General features: G+C 34.3%; 1 protein-coding gene across 2 annotated transcripts in view; it reads left to right on the plus strand.

Moving 5' to 3' along the window:
* LOC111051599 (rho GTPase-activating protein conundrum) overlaps window positions 1–15,948 on the plus strand; it is an 82,873-nt gene that overhangs the window by 16,342 nt on the left and 50,583 nt on the right. The window contains exon 1 of one of the 2 annotated variants that reach the window (XM_039420144.1): window positions 7,618–7,651. The exons of the other annotated variant lie outside the window; for it this stretch is intronic. The gene's annotated coding sequence lies outside the window, so the exon portion shown is untranslated. Of the gene's footprint in view, window positions 1–7,617; window positions 7,652–15,948 lie in introns of those variants that run through there. 2 annotated transcript variants of the gene reach the window in all.

Below are 15,948 nucleotides of genomic sequence, written 5' to 3' on the forward strand. Positions count from 1 at the left end.
AAATGTATATTGTGCTAAATGTATCAAGGCTACCCGTGTGTCCCATTAAAGGTATTTTTGTACTGAACACGGGTATAGTATTATATTATTTCTCGAAAGCATTTTTTCGAGAGAAGGCCGAGAATAAGGTGGGACGATGAAGTAACAGATGATCTCCCAAAAATGAAATGTAGAGAGGGTGAAGACGATTTACAAAGGACCTATTATAGAAGCGAAGAGCTGCAGTGGAGACGGCTAAAGCTCATATTGGGCTGTAGTGCTGTAAATAAAAAAATCTTGAGAGAAGATTCTTAATATTCGTACTCTTCAAGTACAATTCCTCTTTTTATCAGATTTTGTGTATTTGATGATAAGGATGAGTTTTCTGTGGATGAATGCACAGAATGCATTGCAATTCAAGGTGTCATTGCTATTCTATGCTTTGAATAGCACCTTGCTTCAAGATGTAGTGTTTGCTGCGACTATGATCACAACCACGATCGCATTTAGGAACTCATTCAATACTATAGTCAGGTCCACGTTATAATGGCAGTATTTGATTAGGTATTGCTATCCTTGTCCATTATTCAACAAAGCGGATAGCGCTATCTCTTTCTCGCTTTGCTCTGTTGCCAGATCGTCTTTTAACAATGTAGAAGTAATAATTAATTAACAAAATATTTCATCTTCATTATGAAACTATTGAAAAATATAATTTCTTGCTTAATAAAATGTAATTGATTATTTCAAACGAGATTGAACAGTTGTTATTATCACATCAATAACCTGTATCAGCTACCGTCTATAGAAGACAGAGGATCGGCAACGTTGTTCTCCTATCTTTCTCCACTGCCATTATAACGTGGACTTCACTATAATAGTAAATGAAAAATGTATGAATCATCATTTAATCCACTTTAATCTATCACAGGTAAAATTCAATTCATTTTTGATTAGATGATTTGCTGACAAGTTTCTTATAAACTTGTTATCTCAGAAACAAAATCGATTCAATCTTCTACGAAATCTTTTAAACGTTTAATTAATTGCCGAGTGATTGATATTAAGCATAAATGAGCTGAAAATGAAGTCAAGGTGGACTAATGAACTCTTGTTTGTGATTAGGTTTGCAGAGCGAGATGATAACTGCACTGCTCTGCTCTCCTCAACCTTCTCAATTATTTCGACTTTGGCGATAAGATCTGCATTCACGTTGATCGTGTGCAGACAACGTATTACTTAATTTTCACTTTCCATGTATAGAGAGAGTAACTCTTTGTTTCCACTTCATAATTTAGTATGTGAACTTTCATTTTATAGCTGACTACTATATGCCAATTTTGGATATTGTAATATTGCATGACAGTCTAAGTTTTATGTGTAATAAAAAACTTTTCCAAATTTGATCATTTTCTTCATTTTGTGAAAATTGCTGATTTGATAGGCTTTATTGAGTGGATTTCTTTGATGCGATTCTAAATGTGAGCATAATTTATTATATTTAATTTATTTAGACTATTTTATCATCAAAATTAGGAAAAAACTCGTTTTGGATTTATCGGGTTGATTCTCTTCCAATCATTAATTTGATGTTGTCATTAGGAGTTAAGTGATTGTGAAATGTCATTGATTGTGAAATGGAATAAATATTACCGTATAAGTATTTCAATTATTTATCCCACAATCAAAGAATAGGAGAATATTTTTGGTCAGTCTCTTCTTTTCAAAATATTGTTTGTTAGTAGGTACTCCTAACTAACCAATATAATTTTTACCTTTTATTTCTTCAAGGATTTTTCTGTTTGTAACTGACCAATGAAGATTTTCAGTATTTTAAGAATTCTTAGTGCTTCTGTTATTGTTATGTAGTTAATTTTTCAATTTGCTTTATCTTGACCGAATACACAATTCACTCTTCTGTATTTAAAATTCGTAAGTAGAAATCGAGTTCAATAGTTGGAGGGAATCCACTAAAGTTAGTAGGTTCCAACCCTGTACGATCAACTTTTCTGTTAGAATGTCCTTACATCTCTTATTTCTGATTTAAAATAATATCCAAGTAATTTCAAAGTTCTGTTCAAATTGGAATTCTTGATGCAATCTAGCTCACATACTACGCGTTTATCATGATAGTTGTTCAAATTATTTTATTGGGCAAAAATTGTATTCTGGGTTTTGATTTTTGTAGTCTAACCTCCAATGTCGAGGCTCTCCACATCTATTTTGAATAAATTGATGAATAATAATAGTTTGATTGCTGGTTCCACTGTGCTCAGTAAGATTCTTTAATGCATGTAATCAAAATTTTCTGTATGAAAAATCTGCATAATTTTATTGAATGCTATCGTTTCTATGTTGAATTGTTGGTACGTTTCCTTATAACAAATAGTAATAATTGTTTGCTTGACTAACCTTCAATGATCCGTACTCATCTCTGTTTAAAATCGTGATGTTCATTATCTCATCTTCCGTGTAATTCATCTTAGCCTTTTACAACACTAGAGGTACTTAAAACAACACTCCACTCATCATCATATTAGCACTCGAATGCTCTTTTTTCTTAAAGCAATTTCAGACTTCCTTGTTTGGTGTGGATTTTTTTCATTCTGAAAATCAACTGAATGTTTCTTAAAAAGGCAGACACACCTGTTTTTTCGGGTTTAAATTGATGCAGCTTTATGGCGGATTGGCTGGGGGATGGGAAGTGTTCGGTTACCTGTGACCTGGCAAACAGGTGACACATTTCGTCGTGAATGGTTGGTGCCTGTGCCTGTGGTTATCTGCTGGTTGGGAAATAGAAAATGCTAATGAGATGGAGGCTTCGAGTGGCGGCCTTGCTTCGTTGGTGTAATTTATGGTTTTAGTAGATTACCTTGCAGCTTGCAGCAGCACTGACTGCTTTGGCATCAATGAGATAGCGGCCTTTTAGTGAGACTTAGTCAGCATTCCTCTCAAATCAAATCAACGCTTTCCATTCAAACAATGGTGACAGTTTTAAAAGAATTTCATCATAGATGGGTGGTGGACTCTATCTTCATTTGCATGCTGGAATTATAAATAGCAATAACAGTATGGTACCAGCCTGACAGCATGATTTTGCTCAAGTCGCATTTTTTCGATTACAAGGGACCCAATCACTTTTTTAAAAGTGCTAGCGTTTTTTGAAAAGTTTCTGTTATGTTTGAATAAATAATTCTTGGCGCTTGGAAACAGTCGTATACAATAACAACCTTCAGCCTGTTGTGATAAATTTCAGAAAGGTCGTTTGCTCGTTTGTGGTGTCTGGTTCATCTGCCGAGTACCGCTACACACATTATGATATAAAATCAACCTGTTTTCTCATTTCAGTGGAGATTATTTTGTTGTTGAACACATATTTATATTTTATATTGTTGATAATATATATTCGATGCTGGTGAGGTGAGGAAATGATCACTGTCGATTTGGCAAAAAGTAAATCTGCTTTTGTTCGATAGATTGATGTGGATGAAACTACATCTGCTGAGAAACTGGGCTTAGAAGACTGATTTACACCATCTTTATCCTTCTTTAACTCAATCAAAATTATTTTACTAATTTAACAAAATACATTCGTTCGCTATTGAATTCGATTCAATTCTTATTTAGAAATTATACATTCTGAAGGAAATATATCTTAATAATACCAACTCTGCAATAATTCCAATAATGAAGCACTGGCCAATAAACAATGGTCCAGTTTGACAAGACCTGATGGGTATTAGCATAGAGAAAAAATTACTATCTAATATCTGATAATTCCTAATATGATAAGATATCTAATATTCCTAAAATGATAAGATATCTAATATCTGGTATAGTAACTAATATTTTATCTCTGGTACTAGAGACCTTTTCGTAAGAGTCTTTCGACAAAAAAATCCATAAGAAATTTTGCACTATCATTATTATGTACTGATTTTTCCCTGGGAAGAAATTCAACCCATCTTCCATCTTCTTTCAATTGCATTCCCAATGAACAATATTTCCTGATGAGTTGTACAAGTACATAATTTTATTGGAAGCCGGATTTCCGAAAGTGGGAATTTTGTAATCGGGTTGCGTGGGTCCGCGTTTAGGCGGATGTCACACACTAGTCCAAATAATGTGGTCTGCGGTTTCCGGTGCCAAATTCCTTCTTTGCTTAATAATAACAGATGTGATGAGATGGCAGGCAGCAATCAAGCTTAGAAAGTGACTATGACGACGAAGCTGTGAGAATGAGAGTCGTCTTGTCTGTTGTAGGCAACCAGCCAGCGCAGGCAGGTATGAGTTTGGTTGCTTGCCTGACTACCTACGCTACGTGGGTCTGTCTGTCTGGTGTGGTGATTCCATCATCAGCCTCCTCCTCCTCTTCTTCATTTTCTTTTTCTTCTTTTTCTTTTTCTTCTTCTCCTCTTTCCTCCTCAGTCATCATCTTCATTTTCTCCTCCATCACCTGTTCTCCTCGCCCTTTACTTTTCAATTATTTTGTAGCTGGTCGTAGTTTTTTCTGCTGTAACTTGCTCTTTTTGGGTTGCTGCATGCAGGCAGTCGCGTGGAAACTGACGGCTCGCCATTAAACCTCCCCATCCCCATTCCCCTCCCTATTTCCTTCCACGTATTTTTACTCTCCAGCCATCAGCCAACCGATTCCCACATACAAGCATTACTTATAAAAATATCATCTATCTTCTGCTAGTCTTACACACTAGAGTACTCCTATAATTTTGTTCTAATTTTTGTTGGTGCTGCTGTTGATTTTGTTATCATTATTATCCTTCTTCCTCTTCCTTTTCTTCCCCTCGTTCCCCTCTTTTCTTTCTTGAATATTCTTTTCCCATTCCATTCCACTTCTCATAATTCACCCACTACTGTCTTCTAATATTCTTCATACTTCTCATCCTACATTCTTTTCTTTTCCCTTTCTTTCAATTCCCGGTTTCCTCTTGTTCCTCTAGTTTTTGTATTTTTTCTTGGTTTATTGCTCTTCTTCTTGCTCTCCTTCCTCCTTTTGGTCTCCTTCATCTTCTTCTTTTAAAATATTTTACTTCCTCTTCCAATTTCTCATCTTTCTCTTACGTGTTTCTTCTATTTCCACTTATCCCTTATATCCTTTCCGTGTCCTCTCCTGTCTCATCACCTGTATCTTCTTTTCTGTTTTACGCTTCATCTTCTTCTTTTATAGCTCCTATTTTCTCTTTCACAATTTCCTCCAATATTCTTTCTTTTCTCTCCCATCATTTGTCCACCATCTTCGTTGTCATATTATATTTCAAGTTGTTCTTCATTACGTCTCCACTTCATCACCTCGTTCTCCAGTATGTCTTGAGTGTAATAATTCGATGGTTGCATCTGACACATGTGATACTGCTATTCAATCGTCATGAACCATGGCTACTAGACGATTGCATTTCCTTTTTCTTTGGTGTATTATTTTCATCCATTAGCCTCTTCACACAGTACTGAAGTCGAATTGAACCATAATACGCATTACCAACAAATTGAGTGACACATTACACAGGACTGATTGCTCATAAGAACTACAAATCTTCACAATAATTCTATCTGAAAATCACATCACTCGAACAAAATTGTCAAGTCATTATATTTGTTGTGACTTATCATTTGTTCTCTGTTAATGTACTTTCCAACAACGTAACGTTCACTCTTACAATAGTTTTGCTACTTTATAACTGTAAAAATACTTCATATGCTCATCTAGTCATTGTTCTTTCATTTGATTAAACTAAATGAAATCTCAAAATAAGATATAAATTTTGAAATTATATTAAGTAATCATTTCATTTGGGTCATCATATATTTTATCTTTCATGATAAGTATTGAAAATTATGACCAACAACCGTCTTATTATGTAAGTAGTAAATATATATTTCTATAACTGAATAACGTTTGTTCAGGATAAAGATAAATCATTGACTTCTCTGTTTCCAGTTTCCGTTCTAATTGGCAGACTTAGCTAGAAGACAAGCATCTTCCAGAAATGTTGAATTTCTTAGTTCGAGAGTCCTATTTATAGAGTAGTCTGCCATACAAGCTATAATTGAGTGCCTGACTGTACTGGCTTTCTTCAGACAAATTTTGAAAACAAAAATCTCCAGCATGTTCGATGTTCTTCTGTATGAATTGAATTTATTTATGTCATTTACTTTCAGAAGGTGTACGAGTAGTTGAAGTAAACAATATTTCTCAGTATTATAATTTTTTGTTGATCCACAATCAGAGAGTACACAAACTGTCTCTTTTCTGTATAGGGCTACTTGTAATATAAATATAATAAAAATAAAAATCTCAGTACCCTTTTTTGAATTATTTTATCACAACATGTTTCAACATTGATGCCATTTTCATATATCACATGAAAATGGCATCAATGTTGAAACATGTTGTGATAAAATAATTCAAAAAAGGGTACTGAAATTTTATTTTTATTTCTATTTATAGTACACAAACTATCCACAATCTATTAAAGAATTTACAGTGAGAAACATGAAAATAGTTTCCAAAAATTAAGTTCTTGAATACAAGAGAGTTGCACATACTTAAGGAGTCAACTAAGTTTTAGAATATTGTAATGCTTGTAAGTTTCAGTGATTTAAACTTTTGTCTCTTCGTTTTTCTTACCAATGTTAGATGCTATTTGAAATCTTCAACCCAATGATTGAATGATATAATATTCTACTTTACTATAATGTATATTACATAAACGCACATAATCTTATCATGTATAGATTCTGTATGACAGGTCTTCTTCCAAAGTATCTTTACACGCCTATCACTAAATCTCATACGCAATTTAGTTGTGGTGGTGGTGTAGTATGCGACTTCACTCACTCTCACACATGACTGGCCTTGTTCCGCGTGACTTGTCCCCTACAAGCCCACGTCAAGGCGTTTTTTATTTATCTTTCATTCCAATTTAGTGTTGGACAGCCGATAAATTACGCCTATAGCCGAGTGCTTTATAACTTGTCAAACGATTTATCAGATGCGAATTAGAATAGATCGGCTTGACAGAAACAAGTAGTACACTCTATTCCTCCTGATAAAATTTTTCAAGGGAGTGCCCTATTAAATTCTTGTTTTTCTTGTCAAATGTCATTGTCATTTTTATGAATGTTTTTATTGCTTAGCACTTGATGGTTCTGAAACACATGTATGTTATTGTTGAGTTCTGTGGGATAATGTCTGCATTATTTTATTGTACTGCGGAAATGAATAATTTTAAAATAGTAGATATTTCATTTCATTTTTATTTCACCACCTACATCACAAGGATGAGGGGCACGTCAAGAAGTCACTACTCGTCAATCACACTCTTCACTGGAAATTCCTTCAGTGAATAGAGTGGATTGTCTAAAATATATTTTTTAGAGCTTGCTTAAAAAGTTTTGCCTGTTCTACATTTTTATCTCATGTGGCGTTTATCTCAGATACGTTTTTATAGTCACACACTTGAGATTCTTGTAATAAATATTCCATGTTCAATTTAATTCCATGTCCAACCTGGAAATGTGTAAATGTAATGGTATTCGTAAAATGTGCATTTCACTCGTTTATAAATTTATTAAATATAATTTTTTTCTCAAAAATGTTAATTTTATATTTGTTTTGTTACAGGTAAGAGAATAATAACATCTAAAAGGATAATATGTAAGTCGATCCAAGTCAATTATTTCTAGATCAAATAAATTTAGAGAGCAAATTGAAAATCATGAAGAGTTATTACCTTGATAATTAGTTAGGAATTTTATTATTCCTGAACCATTGTCTGTAGTTAGATCTATCCTAAATCTATAAAATATCAGTCTAACCTTAAGTTCTAAAAAATGTTCTTGTTGCTTAGTTCATACTGGCTGATGAAAATTGGTTGAACGAATGATGGCCAAGCACTAGGCTATCAAAAGATGCTGCAGACCTGAGCTGCACACCTGCTTTTAGGAAGATGACACAGTTTTAGGAAGTGTATTCCATAATGCAGCACTCTCATCAACTGATGGCTCTTTGCTTATACAGTAGTCACTTACCAAGTAATGACCATGAACTAGAGCATTTTCCACTTAATCTACTTCTCCCTCACAGCATTCACCGTTATGCACTTGAGGTCTAGGTCGGTTGCATGTAAGCCAAGTCCTCTTTAGGTCAATATGGATCATTAAATTCAGATAATCTTTGACATTGAATTGAACATAGTATACAAAACATCTCATCGATTTCGCAATAGATAGGAAGAAGTGAGACATTCTATTGTTATCGTGTGAAAAATGTTAATGTCTTCACCAAAACGATTTACTTCCGTTCCACATATTGTTATGAAATGAGCATATTTTCCGGGCCAATTAATTAACTTTAACTTGCTCTTAAGAAAGTAAAAATAATAATTGCTTGTTGGAGTGGTGGCGCCAATGCAATTCTATGTGAGAAACTGAATTTCGTTGGAATCATTGTAAGATGAATTATTGGAAAAAGTCATGAATCACAACTACTATTTTTATATGATTTTATATCACTCTTGAGTCGAGAGTGGGTTCTCACATGACGCACATCTTCTTGGAAACTCAATCCATAAATAGGTACCTAATATTCGAATTATAATTCACATACTTGTTTCTGCAAATTCATCTTAGACCAAGAATTTGAGATTCCCAAACCTTCAATAAAATGACACGCTTATGGTTCCTCAGTTCAAGATTTTCAATTTTTGTTTCATGGTCTGCTTACTGTGAAGCCTACAGTAACTACTAGAGGCAGGATTTTTCTTGTTTCAGATTTAACTGTGTGTTGCAACAAAAAGTACTGTAAACTGTTCAAATCTTACAAAACATTTTAATTGGCACTTTGGCGGTAGGTGATGCTACTAATGTTCAAAAATTACAACTAACTGTCCTCCTGTAGGCTATCATTTACTCGTTAGTCCTCATAAGAATTGCCACCACGATGAACACTTTATTTCTTACTTTCTTCCTTGGCCTCCAATGTGAACAAGATTGGCGACCTATTTTTTTGAGACAAAAATGTTTAATAAAGGCTTGAAAATACATTCAATTAATTAGGTTTTGGAACTCCTACATCACTTCAACATCACATTCAAACGTAGAAATGTATTCAAGCATATCATAGTAATTGAGAAAGTGTCCAACTCTTATTTTGTTGAGCTTGCAGTAGAAATTACATGATTAATAGGCAAAACCTTTGTGAATGATGTCCTATGAAGTATTCGATATCTACTTTTTTCATTAGATTTAATTTCAAATTAATCCTTATAATCTGAGTACTACAATCACATTTATCCAATATTCTGAAGAAGTGGGATATCATATAATTATATAATTTACGATCATTTTCAGAAGACTAGTTTGTTTCATAATTCTTCATGAGAGATAGTACTCCACTGTTCCACTCAGGGCTAGCTAGAGGGAACACAGAAATCATAAGTTATCTCATCTTATTAAGATAATTCCTCTTACAATATCAACACGAATTGCAGCTTATTTGATTGAAACAGCTACCTTTAGGATCGAATGTTTAGGAACCTCTACTTGAAATATTAAAACTTTACTTCCCACAAAAGTTTCTGCAATTTTGGTTTCACTTTTCTCGCTCAACTATTGTCCTGCATCCATACAGGACCAAGTGGAAAGTGCGATACATTCACATACGGTTACTACTCGTGAGTTATTGGACGGTGTTTTGCGAAATGAGGCTCTCGGTGGGTTGACGCGGCCTCGCTAATTTCGCTGTGGGCCGAGCACCGAGGGCGAGGGTTGAGTAGCGAGTACAGAGGACGCTGATTATTGCCAGCCGTCTCACCTTTTCCTCTCATATCCGCCACTGCGTCAATTATGCGTCACTGTGCTGCCATTCTCTATAAACTGTCAGCATTTCTCATATATAACGTCAATGCTTACCATTCAACCGTTGCTGACAGTTTGAAAGGAATCTGACTAGAGTCTCGACCACCTCGGAAGGTCATTTCGGTCTTTTTCACTTATCTCAATTCTCTACTTTTTCACTTCTCTGCGTTCGTTTTTATCCGGCTATAAGAAGGCGAATGCAAGTCGGTCACTCTGTCGGCATCGGCCTTCCCGCTGAGTGGAGCTGCATCAGCAGCAGCCCGGCTTCTAGACTTGACTCTCGTTTCGTTGGCCATTTCAAGGTGGTTGACTCATTTTCACTTTGCCTACTTTGGAGCACTATTCTTGTATTCAGCTACACTAATAATGGGTTGCAACAAGCGTATTTTGTTCTAATCGGGTATCAGTGCTTTGCCAAGATTATAATATTCTTGCAAAATTTGTTTGGCTGATTTGCACGATGAGCTGATTCATAATATAGTTGATTATGGTTGGTGCAACATGGCTATTGTATTATTGAACTTCGATCTATTCATTCAATAATAAAGAATTCAATGAATAAGGAATGAGAGAAATTGATGGAACTAATATTTGTTGCTACTAAATGGGTAATGAGTATAGAGCAATACCCTATATTTATAACTAGCAGCATAGAACAAAACTATCTTATAATTTATTGTTGTTTTCTCTAGCAGGTAACCCGTGTTTTGCACTGGGGATAATTTCCTGCTGTAAAATACATTCTCCAACATGTCTCGGACATTGATGCCATTTTCAAGTGATATCAATGTCCGAAACATGTTGTGATTAAATAATTCATAAAGGGTACTGAGATTTTTATTTTTCTTTCTATTTCTATAAAAAGTAGCCCTATACAGAAAAGAGATAAATACATCCTCCTTATGTCCAGGAAACATAAAAATTATATTTATTATTTTGTCAAAATGACGTGAATAATCTTCATCAGAGTTTAAAATTTCCAGCAAAGAAAAACGAGTTTGATTGGTCTCGAACCCTCAACCTTGCATTTATATGTGTCGCGCATGCTACTAATTAAGCTACGGAGTCACTTGGAAAAAGCTGTGTTTGATTGGGCTTTTATTGTTGCGTAAACTTTGAGTCACAAATTGGATAAATTTATTGTAATTGTTAAATTGAAATTGATTAAATTAATAGGTCTATAACCATCCTCGGTGAATTCAGAATCTTATGTAAAATGGTAATTTAATCAGTTCATTAGTTCTTAAGTGATGATGTGTCATTTGTGTATCTCCTATCCCGTACATGTCTAAGTCGATTCCTTCCTTTATAAAAATCATAGATAATTCAAATATTTTTAAACGAAACAGCTCTTAAATTTTCATATTTAAAAAAATATTTTACCGAATCCCATAACGAGTTATGATTTTATGGGTTGTTAATTTGTTAAACATCACATATTAATTAGCTATACAAACTAATTATAAGCCACGAATTCCCTTGACCCCATTGTCAACCAAACTTCGACCTCCTAAAGATGTTTTGAAATTTTCTGTTATTGTTATTAATGGCGTTTTTGAATGATAAATGTATGATAGTGATGAGTTTAGATAACAATTTGGCCTCTCATACTGTTAACCGCACTACACTACACCACCTACTCACACAATCCTTCATGTGTAACCTATTACAGGCTTCCTATATGCAGACCATAGGCCTACGTAACGTTTTGCAAATACAAGGCATAACATGATTTTCAACCAACAACCAAAAGTGCGTGTAAACCTAGGCGAAATGCCCGGCTCTACGGAAGTTGACCACACCGCTTCTGTATCCGATAAGTTCATATTATGTGAGTAATTAAATCCGGCCTGTTTTGATTGTAGTTTACACCACTAGTGTAATTTGATGCGGGCTAGTAATCACCTTGCGATGCGTATTCATTTCAACAATAAAGCTCTCAATAGTAGGTTACGGTAATTGTTGTAACAGGTAAGTTGATACACCGTTAAAACCGATCTAATAAATTCACTCTAGTAAGGTCCACGTTGTAATATCATTGGAGAAAGATTGGAGAACAGTGTTGCCGATTCTCTGCCTTGCGACTACCTTCTGATGCCGGTATATCTAATGTTAAATGTATTAACTGTTCATTCTTGTTTTAAATAAGCAATTATATTTCATTCGTCAAGAAAATATATTTCTCAATTATTAAATAATACATTTTTATAATTGGTTTTGAATATTTTGTTAATTATATTTTTACATGATGAAAAAACGATCTGGCAACATTATAGAGCTAGAAAAGGAAGCGCTATCTACTTTGTCGTATAATAGACAAGGATAGCAACACAATGTTAAAAACATTGCCATTATAACTTGGTCTTCATTATATCAAAAATAATAAATTCACATGCAGTTCAATCTCAGTCATGTATTTGCTGCTCCTCCCACAAATTAACGAATTTATTAATCTTGAAAGAATTGTTGACTAGCCTATTTTTTCATGATCCAGTTTCACGTGTAAGCATGTTTTGATTATGTATTGTACTTTCTATTAGTTTGTATTTCTTCTTTTAGAGTATGTAACTATGTTTTCAAACACTCTGTACTCAGTTGAACATATATCACTAAACTAGTTGATCATACACATAAAATTTTACCGATTCGAATAATGAGCAACAATTCTCATTGTATTTCCTTACACTAAAGCCTGGCTTATTATTGAATTCCCCCTTCGCTCTGCTCAGTCAGAAAAAGAATACCATTGGCTCTTATGGCAGTGTTCATTAAAATTCTACCTTTTTCTTTTCAAAAACTTGAAACAATGAGTTCTATGAGTGTTGATTATTATCATCATCATTGTTTTGAGGATTAGAGATTAAAACAGCTCTCAAACACTTCTCAATTCGTATCACTCAATTTACTTTAGTTTTGTAAGTGTTTATTCCTATCTCAAAATAACTTGAACGATAACCGTTACATGTAGAGCTATCATAATGTATGTCTGCTCCAACCTTAGTAGACAGACTAACTAACTTTGCCTACTAACTTTGTGTTTGCTCCACAGTATGATAATATTTTGAATTTCTGTTGAAATTAGAAACCTAACATTTTGAGTAGCTCAATCATTGCGGTACTCAACATTGTCATGTTCATGTTGAGACTGTCAGAAGAAAAACTATAGGGTCTCAAGTGTTTGTAATCGAGTTAAAAGTGAGTTACAATATTTTCTGAACTTGAGGGTTTGGTTAATAATGATCCCAAAACTATGCCAGTGAATTCAAATAATTCCAACCTAAATGATAGATTCAACTAGAAACAGATTATATAAGCATTAAAAGACTAGTTATATTAGTGATTGTGAAAGTTCTATTTCTTTTCAACTATTATGACTTGCAAATTGTTAACCAAAAGTAGTAGAATATTATGCAACATGCTGAATATGGTTTAAATGTTTTGGAGAGATTTGTATAACAAAAGAAATACTGTAGAGTATTTAGTGTAATCGTAGATGAGTTTTTCGTATTACTAGGAGACTGAACGAATTTAAATAATATTCCAATTTAAATAATTTTTATTTCTGTAAACTTTAGAGAAAAATTGTCAAAATGTAAAGAATTTCAAATTCAGAGGAGAAATTCACCAATTCATGATCGCCTCTGTAGAGTTGTTTTAATATAAAATCCAATTTAATTCCTTTGGAGCAGAAACAGAAACTGCGAAAAAACCGTCAACTCTCTAGGCTTTATGACAGAATAGCACTTTAGTACTATAGCTCTTATAGTACTAGTCTGCAATGAACACTGGAAAGCAAAGCTCAAGGAAAACAGTGATTTAAAATAAATCCTGAAATGTTGAAAAGTTTCCTCAATAAACGATAAACATTACGAAGTAGATTGTTATTCAACTTGAATAACATTAGAATAAACAATCCTTCAATCGGTTTCATGGATTCAAGCACCTTCAAGACATCTTCGATACGATATTTTGGAGATGAGGTCGGACCTCTTCTCCGCAAAGCGCCGCCATAGAACTGGTTCCCGAAGAAGCATGTCATAAAGTTGCTCATTTCAAATACCTTGTCTGGCACTTACAATCTCGGCAAGACAGATTCTATGTTATTAAGTCGATTACGTTCAACTGCCCGCACCGAAATTAGCATATATGTAGTCATTTTTCAGAAATGTGAGTCTTCTAAAATACAATTCGAATAGTATAACGGTCCCAGCAATAAAAGCAACTGGACTCACTAATTTGAGCATTCACGCTTTTTTCTCTCATTTATTACGTGCAGAGTTTCAACATTGTATCGTGTAAATTATATACAACCACTGAGAAATGCTCTTGTTGAAATTTAAAATTGTGGCACTACAAATTAGCTCTAAAGGAATCTGAACAATTTGATTGATTTTTTAGCATTATTCTGTGCAGTTTTATTAATGACAGCTTGGGCTAGCGAATGAATGTTACTGGAATGTTCTTTCAATATATATGATTTCTGAAGGGTCAATAATGAATTATAATTGCAAACAAACTAATTCTATTACTTTTCTGGAGTTTTAAGAAGTATCTATTCTATTACCATTCTGGTACCAGAATATAAATACTTTTCTTGATAATGTCATATCATGATTAAGGGCCAAAACAAACGAGGCGAGTGGCTGATTCTCTATAAACCAACCCAATCAGCAATCGGAGAGCTTCCAGTTCTGTCCCGCTTTGCCGACTCGTCTGAAAAACGCCTCGTTTGTTTCGTCGCTTATTGTTCGAGGAATTTTCATTTTCATGTGCATTCCCCTATGCCAAAAGGGGTTATTAATTGCCCATGAAGCCAGGAGATATGATGTTGTGCTTGGTCTGCAATCTTCTACATTCTAGAGGTCTAGAGCTGTACCAAAGTTGATATTATAACCATCCTGAGATGGATAGTAAACTATAGGATAATGATATTAGTGAACTTGCTTATCAATCCAATTTTTAACAAACATTTCATTGCTCAATGATCTTTTCAAATGATATTTCTCAAAGAGGACTAGTATAGATTGAGCATGTTAAGTGATTGGTCAGGATTATTGATTGATTTCCAGTAATATTGATGATTTTGTCGATTTACGACATACAAAGTGTAAAGGCTAAAATTCTTGCTCTGTGACAAGTAATTTCACGGTCTGTAGCCAAATACGGTCCACTAATTAATGAAAAGAGAAGAAAATGATCGAAGACCAGATGTTGCGCGCGTAGATACGCCTACAATGAGTAATGGCTGCACAGTAGACAAGTCCAAGGTAGCCTACTTTGTGTCTGCCTCTGGAGGTGAAGCAATGAACAATCAAACCGCACCAAAGTCCTACAAACTCTGGCGCTACAATTATATTTTACGATTCTGTCCCTGTTCACCACCATTCTGACCCATCTTTCACTAAAATGCTGGCATTCATACAACAGGCGAGGCAATTTCCACAATGAAAACTCCATCCCAACGTGAAACGATGTTTTAACTGCACTCAGAGCATCACAACAAAACAATAGGGAGAATTGCCAGGTAATGACAGATACTTATGTCGCGCCTCTCCAAACAAATCCCAGCTCATTCTGTTTCTCACGCTACTGCAAATTCAGGGTGAAAATGATGTAGTTTACTCAATTCTGGCTGCGAATATGAGGAGTTGTTGAGCGACGGAAACACATTTGTTGAATGACAGGCCAAATTCTACAGGAATTATTAATTTAAACAGTGGATACAATTTTCTCTTCAGGATATGATGGCAAGGAACTCACTCAAATGACTTTTGAAATTCTGAAAAAAGATTACTTTCAATTATATGAGGGAAACTTGAAGAGTTTCCATGTAAATTGAGAGGAAAATAATTGATTACTGCAACTAGATATCCTCTTATGATATACGAGATTGCCTTGTCACTATTTTGAATTGAACCTTTGATGTTTTGTTTTGGCATTAACCTTGAGAGAAACTATCTAAAAAAGATGTATTCCTGTTCACATCAGTTTCATTAGTAAGGAACTCCTTGATGATTCACCAACATGAAATCAACTCCTTACTATCTTCATTTTCTATAGCTTAATTTTCAGGCTTTCATTGAAGCATCCCCATAT

The sequence above is a fragment of the Nilaparvata lugens genome, chromosome 1 (genome assembly GCF_014356525.2).
Source record: "Nilaparvata lugens isolate BPH chromosome 1, ASM1435652v1, whole genome shotgun sequence".
Lineage (NCBI taxonomy): Eukaryota > Metazoa > Arthropoda > Insecta > Hemiptera > Delphacidae > Nilaparvata > Nilaparvata lugens.